This window comes from Cricetulus griseus (assembly GCF_003668045.3).
Source record: "Cricetulus griseus strain 17A/GY chromosome 1 unlocalized genomic scaffold, alternate assembly CriGri-PICRH-1.0 chr1_1, whole genome shotgun sequence".
NCBI lineage: Eukaryota > Metazoa > Chordata > Mammalia > Rodentia > Cricetidae > Cricetulus > Cricetulus griseus.
In genome coordinates this window covers 108505448-108516410 of record NW_023276807.1, presented here as the reverse complement: position 1 = coordinate 108516410, position 10963 = coordinate 108505448, and the positions used below count along the sequence as shown (strand labels likewise).

General features: G+C 45.5%; 1 protein-coding gene across 1 annotated transcript in view; it reads left to right on the top strand.

Annotated features, from left to right (window-relative positions):
• The first annotated feature begins 701 nt into the window (after positions 1-701).
• The window catches only part of Hs3st1 (heparan sulfate-glucosamine 3-sulfotransferase 1), a 30507-nt gene continuing 20245 nt past the window's right edge, over positions 702-10963 (top strand). The window contains exon 1 of the mRNA XM_027387026.2: positions 702-928. The gene's annotated coding sequence lies outside the window, so the exon portion shown is untranslated. The remainder of the gene's footprint in view (positions 929-10963) is intronic.

The following is a 10963-nucleotide window of genomic DNA, read 5'->3' as shown; positions in this document are numbered from 1 at the left end:
CTAAAAGAGAGATGAATTTTCCGCTCTCGCTTAGTTAAGTTCCAATTCTCTTTTGAGAGTGAAACCGAAGGAGAGAGAGAGGATGTTTCAAAGAGACAGGGCCCACTAAGCTAGCTTTTCAAGCGGCTCCTGTACCCGCTGCAGCGCAAGATGGAGCGAATGGCTCCGGAGGCCTCCGGGTCCGCGCACGGAGCACAGGATCCTAAGGCGGGTCACCTGCCGATAGGGAACGCTGATGCGAACACTCATGGTTCCTGCGAGGATATTGGGGAACACTAGGAGTTTGCGAACGGGGTAACGAAGGTATCGGCCCGGTTCAGACCCAGCGGGTGTCAGGGAACGCTCTGGGAGTCCAGGGTTTGCAAGGTGGATGAAGTCACCCAAGCCACACGCCCCACCCTCTAGGCTGCCCTGGTATCTCCTCTTGGACTGAAATCCGAGGAGCCCCCGCTCTGGGTGAGCAGAGGAGACGGCTCCTTCGGGACCCAGAAGCTCAGAAGCCAGGTAATAAGCTGGGTCACTGGAAGGCGGCTAGCAGGGACGATCTGGAAAGCGGGAGTCGGGGCAGCACCGGAGTCAACGAGCGGCAGCAGTGGGCGCTCGCGATCCTCTTCTGCCCTCCGCGCTCTCCCAGAGCGTCGGCCTCCGCTGTCCCCTCCTCCGGCTTCTGCTCCTCCTTCTGCTCCTCCCATCCTCGGATCCGGCACCAAAACGCTTGTCTGCCAGGTCCTCTGCGCTCTGCAGCCACGAGCTGCCGCCACCGCCGGGTCTCTCTAGGTGAGTGCCTGTGTCCCTTTTCCTCTCGCCCGCCCCGAGGTGACTGGGGATTTGCTCCAAGTGGCTCAAGTGCTCAGAGGCGGTGCTGCCCATGGCCGGGCCGGAGAGACGATTGAGGGCGCCTGACCGGCTGGACGGGTACTCGTCTCAGGTGAGCTCTATGCGCTGGGGGTAGAGGTGTCAGGCTGGGGAGTGGCTAGTTAGGGCTGCCTAGGCACCTTCTTGTGTCTTGATTTAGGGCAAGTGCAAAGCCTAAGGTGAGTGGAGGCTGAAGCTGTTAGATTGAAGAGTACTCTGAAGGAAGACTCGGGCTTTTCTAATCCTCCTGTCCCCTGGCCTGGAATCTCATCTCTACAATTCATAAGCTGGACTATAAGGGGCTGGAGTTTCTGACTCTTACAAAACTGGACTTATGTCCCTACCCGACTCAGGAGAGCCATCACTGCCCGTTGCTCAGCGCCGCGGATTCTCTCTAGGACCCTGTGCAAGTGCAGCTGGAGTGCAGCGCTTACTGAGCCGGGTACCACTTGGGGCGGAGAACTGGGCAGGGGGGGACAGCTGACTAGAGTCACTCCGGAATGGGGCACCTGGGATGCACAAGCCTTCGTCTAGTGTGCTTTTGCGTTCCGTAGCTGTAATGAGGAGACCGGAGACCGAGCGTCTCCCGGGATACTGGAAGAGGAAGGTGGCAGGAAGGACCGTAAGTATTAAGAAAGCCAGTAACAAACGGCTGTTGAATTTTCATGTTACTTTTTACTTTTTTTCCTACCTGGGTTTCTATACCGGTTCCTACCGGATGCCGCTGATAGAGGAGGTGGATGGGGGTTAAGGCTGTTGGGACACGAACCAGGGGAGACTGCCTTTAGAATGAGCAGGGCTTACTCATAGCCCGACCTCTTCAGGTGCGCCCTCCCCCCTTCACACACCCGCCTTTGCAGCAGTGGACTCTGCTGCTTCCCGGTGCTGGAACCTGCCTTTACTGGAACTGGAGGGAAAGCTCTTAGAACCTGGGGCTCAAGACAGTGGTTGGATGGAGAAACTATCCCTGAAGCGAGAAGCGAGATTGGTGAGTTGTGCCAGACTCAGCAATTATTTGTGGGTGCTTCAGATTGTGTATGGCACAACCTAAGCTAAGGAGGCACCCTATCTTATTTGCACACGCAGGGCTCTCCTCCGGACTATGTTCTCTCTAATCCCACTATGGAGAAGCTGTGGTATCCTTGCCTTGCCTTGCGCGAGACTTACTCCTCCTCTTCCCTCCGTGTTATGATATCCTGGGCTATTTTTATCCATAACTATGCCAAGATGCTTTGGGGGGCATCCCAAGGAGGCAACTCTGGAGCCACTGTCTTGAAGCTGTTCTCCTAGTAGCAGCCTCTTGTTAGGACCCTGGGTGAGGAGAGGGAAGAGTGGACAAGGGAAAAGGAGAGAGTGCCTCGTGCTTCAGACTTAGTTCACCATTCTCAGGAAAGCTCCACCAGCACCTAAAACTGACCTAGCTCCCAGGCACTACCCGTACCCCTGGGGAGCAGGTCTCTAGCACAGTCCCCTTGTGCCCCAGCCCTGGGTATTTGACCAGCTGCTGGATGGAGAACAAGGTCCTATGGTCTCAGTCTTGACCTCAAAATCTCCATGTATTTGTTGAAATTCAATTACCAGCTTCCACCCAGGAGTTAATTCCAGGAACTCTATATTTAACTTTAGTTTTTAATAAAAGGAGATGGAGATAGCTCAACTTCTGCACCCCCACCCCAGCATTTCTAAAGTACTGATTCCTTTTGATGCTGGGGATTAGTCTTGCTGTCTATTTTCCCAGCCACGGTGAGTACAGTTAGAATTAGCTGGACCTTCCAAAATTCCAGATGAATGCTTAAGCTTCAAATCGCTGCACTGTTTTTCTTTATTTCCAGCATGCTTAGACTTTTCCACTCACAGAACTGGAAAAATAACGTTGAAATGGACCTTTGTGTTATGCAAGGTAACCCCCTTCTGACACCACCCCATTCCACAGCCAGATAGGAGAAGGATTTCAAAGAGCCCCCACTCCCCCCTCGTTGGCTCAGTTACCCATCTAACTCTTGTTCGACAGGGATGGACAACTTCCTGACTAAGCACTCTTATGTCTCTGCAGTTAATTAGCCAGCAGCCAGAGAAGATGTCTTAGTGAGCAGGGCTGAGCTGTGTATGCTTCTGGGCTTCACTTTCTCTGCCAAGCTGCTGTGTATTGCAATGCACCTTGACTTTAAATGGGAAGTTTTGAACAGAGAAGGTGGTGGGAAAGTAATGCCTTGGTCTGGCAAAGGGAATTTTGGACACACTGAGGGAGGGCCCTTACTGCTGGCGTGGGAGCAGAAGCTTTATCCCTCCAGCAGATTATCTGCTTCCTACACCTTGTTAAGCAGAGTGAGCTTTGCCTTACTCAAACTCCTTTATATAGCTGAGACTTGTGTTTTCATCCTCAAAAGAATTTCTCTGCCTTGAAAAATCCCAGGGATTCTCTGAAGGGAAAAGCTTCCTGGGAGCTTTTCTTGTCTTAAGTTAAAATTCAGTGGCGATTTGAAAGCCGCTGGGAATGGATTGGCTGCTATGTGCTATTTAGTGAGTTCTGACTTTCTGAAACAGAGCACACAACCTGGGTGGCATGCAGCACCGAGATAGTTCTCTCCTAGGTCATTAAATTTGGAGGCAGGGAAAGTGAAACATGTGAGTGCTTTAATGGATTTTAGCATGTGCTTGTCATGAGTGTTTAGATACCAGTTCCAGGGCCCTGAGCTGGGAAGCCTAGCACTTTCCTGTCTGCTTTGTGATAAGTCTACTGGCTTCCTAGATGTTTCAGAAGGTAGGGGCTTTGCAGCTGAGATTAGAAAAGAACAACACTGCTGTTTCCTAGTCTCCAGCCTGGGCACTGAGCCCTCTGCTTTTCTGCCCAGGCTGCCTTTCTGAAAAGAGAAAGTAAGAGACTATGGGCTGGTAAGGCCAACTTCTGGCTCCATGACCTTAGGCCAATTGTGTTCTCTCTCTAAACCTCACAGTCCTTCCTGCAGATTAGTGACTGGAGAATGATTAAAAGGAAGTGACAAAATGCACATAAAAGACACTTCACCAACTTCATAATACTTGTGAAATTTTGTTTAGCTGATTTGCCTTTCTGGCATTTGTATTTTATATATACTAAATGTTCATGTTAATTGTAACTGGGGGTATGCCTGAGTTCATCACACGCCCTAAACATTAAATGAGGGCAGATTTAAATAAATTTTGCCTTATGTGCATTCTACATGAATTACATCAGCACTGAGCCCCACTGTTTCTAAGAATTATAATTTTAATTTTCAGGATCAGTATTCAGTTTTAGAGTTGTTTTCTTTCTTCATCTTTTTTGAGATAGTCATGTATCCTGGGATGACCTCGGACTTGCTATGTTGTCTAAGATGACCTTGAACATCACCTGGCCCTCTTGCTCCCTATTCCATGTGCTATAGCCTCTGGTCATTCTGGTGTTGGGCTTCAAACCAGTGTGCTAGCCAATAGCTCTACCAGCTGATATACCTTCCTTGTCCTTTAGGGATTTTTTTTTTTTTTGCTGTAGTTTTGCTTTTAAATTCAGTATGTACATGTTTCTTAGGAGATATATTTGGAGGGAGAGACTTAATATTGCTTAATCAAAAGCAAAGAAAAGTTAAAGAAAATGACTCAGCTGGGGGAGAGTGAAGCATGACCAGTTTTGTGGGTCTCCCTTGTCTAACTTGGTCATCTGTGCAGAGTGCTTGCTTTTCGTTCTTTTTCATTTTTTTTTCCTTCTGGAATTTGTCCCCAGAGCCTAGTTCAGTATCACGCACTTAATAGGCAGTCCATAAATGTGTTTGGAAAAGTGAATGAATGATTGAACAGAATCTTCACAGCTATTCAGGAGAGCAGATGGCATCATTTCTATTTTAACAATTGAGAATCTGCAGATTAGGAAATGTTGTCAGTGTTCTAAAGGTACAGAGGATTCCAGAATGGAATTCAGATCTATGTGTTCTCATTACAGTCTTCAGTACTGCTTTGGGTGATTCTCCCTCTATCACCACTCAAAGTCCTACTACGTGGCTGGAAGATACCCAGCAACCAAATTTATCATCTTCTATAGAGAACCTCACTGTCTTGCTTCAGAGAGATGCTCCCAGTTGGATGTGGAGTTTCTTTTCCTAGTTTGTACCTTGAAGGCCTGAACTCAGGCTGAGTTAAATGATCCCACCAGGGAATTGGAATCTGGAGGGAGCAGCTTAAGGACACAGGAACTGCTGAGTGTTTACCACCCACTTGGGTCATGGATGTAGTGGCTGGCGTCAGCAGCAGCAGCAGCCACGTCTCAAGATGTGCTCCCAGTGGAATCATTCCTAGGGCACCATCTTGACATGATCCCTGAAGTCTTTTTCCCTTCATTCCTTCTCATTTTCCAATCCTGGATTTTTAGCATCTCACTAGTTTCTAGAGGCAACACATAGTCTTCAAACAAATTCCCTTTTGTGTCTGAGTCAAGCAGTGTTGTAAGCAGCTGATGCACACAGCCTCCACGATCCATCTTCAGGACTGCCTCTGGCATGCAGCCTTCTCAGCTCCCTCCACCCACAGGGAATTAAGTCCATAGCTTTTGCAGGCCGTTAGAATAATATTTACTGGGCCATAGTTTGTCAATAGTTATGTGCTATCAGGAGAGGACTAGAAAAAAATGAATACATTATTCTTCCAAGGAATGGCTTAAACATAACAGAAATAGATCCCAAAGGACATTTTTTTTTCTATTATTTTTTTCTCCTGCATGTTGCCTGCCTTTTGGTAGCCTTCCAGCAGGGGTCGCAATGGCAGTGCCTTCAGCTGCCAGGCAAGGAAGGAGCAGCCTGTGTAGAACAGAAATGTGGGCTTAGAGCTCAGATCCAACTTTGTTGCCAATGAAACCTGTGGCCTAACCTTGCCAGGTTTTGTTTACTGTTTAAGAAAAATTGCAGGTTCTTGTTTTACGAGAAATTTACTGACATCAGGTTCTAGCAGCTAACTCAACATGTCTAAATATTACATGTGGGCCCAATGGAGAATTTTTCTATAATGGGACCTTGGAGTTCTCCCACAGGTCTGCAATATGTGGCTTCTGGTGCTTGGGATCGAATGGCATTGGAATTAGAATGTGACACTGAAGATCTTACCGCTACGATCACAGAACACTACAGGAGTGTGAGAAAAGGGGTACAGACTGATGTAATCACTCTCTTCCACGTGGATGGAGCATCTGCTTCAGTCAGTTGGGGATGCCTCTGGTCCTTGTCTCAGTAAGCAGTTTCAGAATCCCATTTACACCTTTAAGTCACTTGCAGAGTTCCAGCCCTGCAATACTCACTGTTCTTCTTCCTACCAGTAACACAGCAGGGAATAAAACAGATGGAAACCCTCACCCCTGTGCACATCTTCTGGTGAAGGAGACAATGGGAGAGAACTAATGAAACTCTGTCCTACCTACATTGGGATACGCTAAGGATTTAAAAAAAAAAAGACAGGGAAATATACAAAATGTCAGGTTATCTGATAAGTTGGGAAGACTTAAGCAGGTAGCCTAGGTTCTAGTTCAGTGTAACCAATATCAAGTTTCATTGACACAAACCGATTTTCAGTACAGGAACATGGACCATTTTGCAATTTCAAGTTAATCTCTAATATTTCTCTGAATAGCTGATGTTTTTAAGTGATGAGCGGGCGTGCTTGTTGAGTATCTTCCTTGTACCAAGTATTGTGTTAAATGTGATGATGGGCCACCATATCGAACAATGTTACTGTAGACTAACATGGAAAACATCAATACAGGATCACTGGTCACCAGTGAGTAGGTCACCAGAACTAGGGAGGGGAGTGGGGAAGATGTCCTTGTAGACAGTCCATGCTCAGAACATTGGTATTCAGTGTGTTTTTAGTTGAACAGTGAAGATGCATATGTGCCAGAAATAGTTTACATGTGTGCCTTCCAACTTGCTTTCTATGCCTAGATTCCATCCTTAGTGACAATTTCTTTTGAGCTTTAATTTCGTTGTCTGGCACTGACTTAAAAATTATTATTGCAGAAATTCACTTTGCCTTTCAGAAACCAAGTATTTAATTTTTTTTCTAAGTATGAAGTGCGCTTGTGCCCTTGGAGACTCTGACATCACATCTTCCAGATCTGTCTGACCTTTGTTGATAGGCAGTTGTCCAGGAGATGAAGAAATACTTTGGGTTCCTGACGAACTTATAGTTTAGTGAGCAGTCACATAAAATAGCAAGGTTGTGTATAAAAGGTGGAGAGTGTACAGACGAGTTTAATGGCCTTATCCCACAGATAAGCCTCTAACGTCACTGTTCCCTTTGTTCACATCAGTACTTTCTTAAGACAATTGTGTAGCTCTTGAATGTGCTTAGCTGTAGTTATCCTGCTACTTAACTGACTCACTTGCTTACTATATCACACTCCCCCACAAGGAGATACGCTCCATGAGATCGAAGACCTGGAGGTGTGTTTTTGCTTCAGTTTCTCAAATGCTGTGTCTGCGCCCAAGTACTGGCTCAAAAGAGCAACCCCAAGAGTCTTCATCTGGAGAAATGACGGAAGGCTTCATGGAGAAGGAATAGTTAAGAAAATAGAGAAAGGCATTAGAGAGAAAAAAAATAACTCAAGCATAGTCAAAATTGATATAGATCCAGTCATTGAGAACACAACCAATTGTTTTAAGGTCTGAGAAATATAAATTCAGCTGAATAACTGACCCTTTAGCAAGAGCTGAGGCTACCATAACCTTGCAAACCCCTCTGATTCAGAACGAATATGCAATGACGAGCCCTTGCTTTGGTAGCTGTTGATAATAACAGCTGTTTCCCTTCTCTTCCCCCTCAGTCCTGCAAAGGTGGAAGGGAAAGCTCAGCTGCTTTGATTTATGTTTGAGGAAACTGAGGCCTCGAAATGAGTCACTTCCCCCCACATTGCCTTCATGAAGCTGGTAGGTGCCCAACCTGCAGCCAGAATCTTCTACCTGTGCTGAGCAGATAGCTCAAGATTATTCAACCCTGGGAGGGCTGAATGAGGAGCCCACACTCTGTACGTGAAGAAATACACTTAGAATGAAAACTATTCACGTCTTCTTTTTATCCATAAAGAACTTCCACTTCAGCATTTTCCATCTTGTTGCCTTTCCCCTAGAATTCCTGCAGATTCAGAGCATGTAAGCCCTGCAGTAGGTTGTTTTATGTAAATGTCTTCATTCTTTTATTTAGGAGAGTCAATCAAAGTCCTATATCAGCAGTTAGAATACAGTGAGAGAAAGGTGATTGCAGATGAAGCTGAAATGAAAAGGCATGCTCGCCTTGCTGTGCTCAGAAAAATAAATACTTCAGAGGCAGGGACCATAGTAGGCTGGGAGTCTCCTCTAGAAGCTGGTTTGCCCTTGACTCCCACCACTTCTCCAAACAGATGTTTCCCAGGTTAGAGAGGAAGGAGGGACTGGATGTCAGAGATTCTAGTTTGGAATTACTTTTGTTTTGCTGGCAATATGCACTCATGTTGGCTTTCAGCAATGGGTCACTTTTTTAGGATCTTAGTTTTCTCAACATTATCCTGAGGACATAAGGACATAAAAGTGCTGGGTGCTATGCTCAGAAAGTACTCTTGTATATAATTGGTAGACTTTGCAGACAGAAATGTAAGACTGCCAAGTAAATTTGATTTTTAGGTAAATAGTAACAGTTTAAGTATATCCCAGATACTTAAGAATTCAATTCATGTGGTGAGAGTGTAGGTTAGCAGAAGGGTTTGTGCTTAGCATCCCTAAGCCTTGTGGTCCATCTGTGGTCATGTGTCTTCAATACTTAATCTTACAAAGTCTCATTAGTTTACCTGAGAAATTATTTCTTCTGAAAACTCCAAATCATATGAACCTAAGGAAAAGGTTACACTGTAATCTCAAAGGTGAAATGGTTTAGCCTGGGGGAATGGTCCAAGATGAAAAAGAAATGTGGATTCCCTGGTGAGCTAAGCAGGGAGCAGCCTTGCCTAGGAGATCTTATTTACCTGCTAAAAAGAGGAAAACAGAATCTGGGATGTGTTTAGTAACAAAGGCACACATTCTCTCTTTATGGCCATGGTATCTGGTATCAGGAGTCATGTCTTTCTCAGCAGTCTCTGTGAAGAAGGGATGCCAACCTGTGAGGCTACTGGAGGAGTACTGGGTCCACTAAGGCAGGGCCTTATTAATGAAAATATGCCTTCAAGCTCGTCTCTATAGACCCAATTGTGTGTGTTTAGCTTGCAGTACCTGTAGAAGCCAGGAAACCAGAAAGAGGCCATTGGGAGGATTGTGGTAAAGGAAAGGAGGATAGTAGAGCATAGGCAATGGCAAAATACAACAGGGGGAGGGAGGCATATAGGGAAGATTTAAGCAAGAACGGGTAGGAGGATAAGAGAGACAAGGCAGTAGGGAGGAGGGTTAACAAGATGAGAGGATTGTAAAAACTGTATGGAAACCTACTATCTTGTAATCAAATTAAAATATATATTTAATTTTTTAATAAACTGTTTGAAGGGAAATGCCCAGCAAAGCTGGAAAAAGCTGCTCCTGGAAGTCATGGGTTATTAAAACAAAAACCCTGTGCCATGGGTGGTATACTTCCTTATGAGTTGTTGGTCAGGGATCCCCAAACAGTACAAGCTCTTACCATTTTCTTTGTTGCCAGTCAGAACTAGATGGTAAGACAGTGTTGCTAAAGACACCATATTCCCTTCGAAGCATAACACAGAGAAATCAAGCTGGAATGGAGGTGAAAACGCCAATCAGCAGGCTAGCTTTCATGGTCCAAGAAGGTGCTGTACAGGCTGCTGGGGAAGTGTGAAGGGATGTCCATCAATGGATGGTCTTATACAGCTATGAATCTTCCTATGTATGAAACAACCCTGCTGGGCAAGATGTATCTACCCTATTGTAATGTGTGTAATCAACGGTTCTCTGCTTGAATTTGAAACCTGCCCCACAAGAGAGAAATTATACCTGGTACTGTAAACTCGATTAAAAAAAACAAAAAACAAAAAACAAAAAAAAACAAAGAAAGAAAGAAAAACATGGCAGGGGAAATAATGGGTGGGCCCTAGTGGGAACTGAATACTATTGCTGAACTAAATTGACAGTGTCAAGCTTTCTTGGGTGAGTGCGAGTGCTCATATCTGCACTGGGTGCTGAGAATTCATGATAGCTGAATACTTAGCCTGAAACAGTTTATATCAGCTCCTCTGAGACAAAGGGAACATTATGGAAGAAAGGGAGGAAAGAATCCAAAAGCCAGGTGATAGGGAGTAGGGCTGTGAATGTTATCTTCTAGGTGGAGCAGATCCATTGTGATCACAGCCTCAGAGCAGCTCTGGTTCTGCAGGAGTCAATCATTGTTGGAGCAGGGACTCACAGGGCTGAACTATTTGCTCCTGTCAATTTAGGGAGAGGAAGGAATCATTGTCTTTAGATGCATCCCCACTGGTGATCCCATCAGGCTCCAGTGCATGGTTCCAAACCAGTGTTCATACCGATGACCCTGGTTAAACTAAGTCACAAAAATCAACCCAAATGCCATGTTTCTGAGAAAGGGACTGTTGAGGATGGTGGATGGTGTAGAGTTTGGAAGGCATAAGGGGCAGTGAGCTTTGCAATACTTTATATACACGTGTGAAGTTGTCAAATAATAAAACTAATAACAAAGGAAAGCTTAGGCTCCACTGGGGCCAGATATCCACTGCTTTGCAAGCTTACCCCCGAAACTGCTCTTCCCTCAAATGACTGCAAAGTTCATCAGCCCATGGGACAGCCTTTCCAATGTCCTGGGCCTGGTGTGCTTGCTGGACTGGAGTTAGGAACTGAATGGCGATCCTCCCCCCTCCCCCACCCCGGGGTTCTTGGAACACGTTGTGAGGATGGATGTGAGTGTGTCAGATCAGGCAGCCACTTGATAGGGACTCACATCAGCAAGGAGTTTCCTACTTGTACAGTTTCTAAGGCATTTTTATAGCTTCCTCAATGGTAAGGTCTTGCTTAAGATAAATCAATCCATTATGAATATAATATTAGTACCTTGTGTAACATGAACTGCTTACTAGCAGTGTGTTTCTATAGAATATTGTCTAGAAAAATATGTGCACAATGGCATT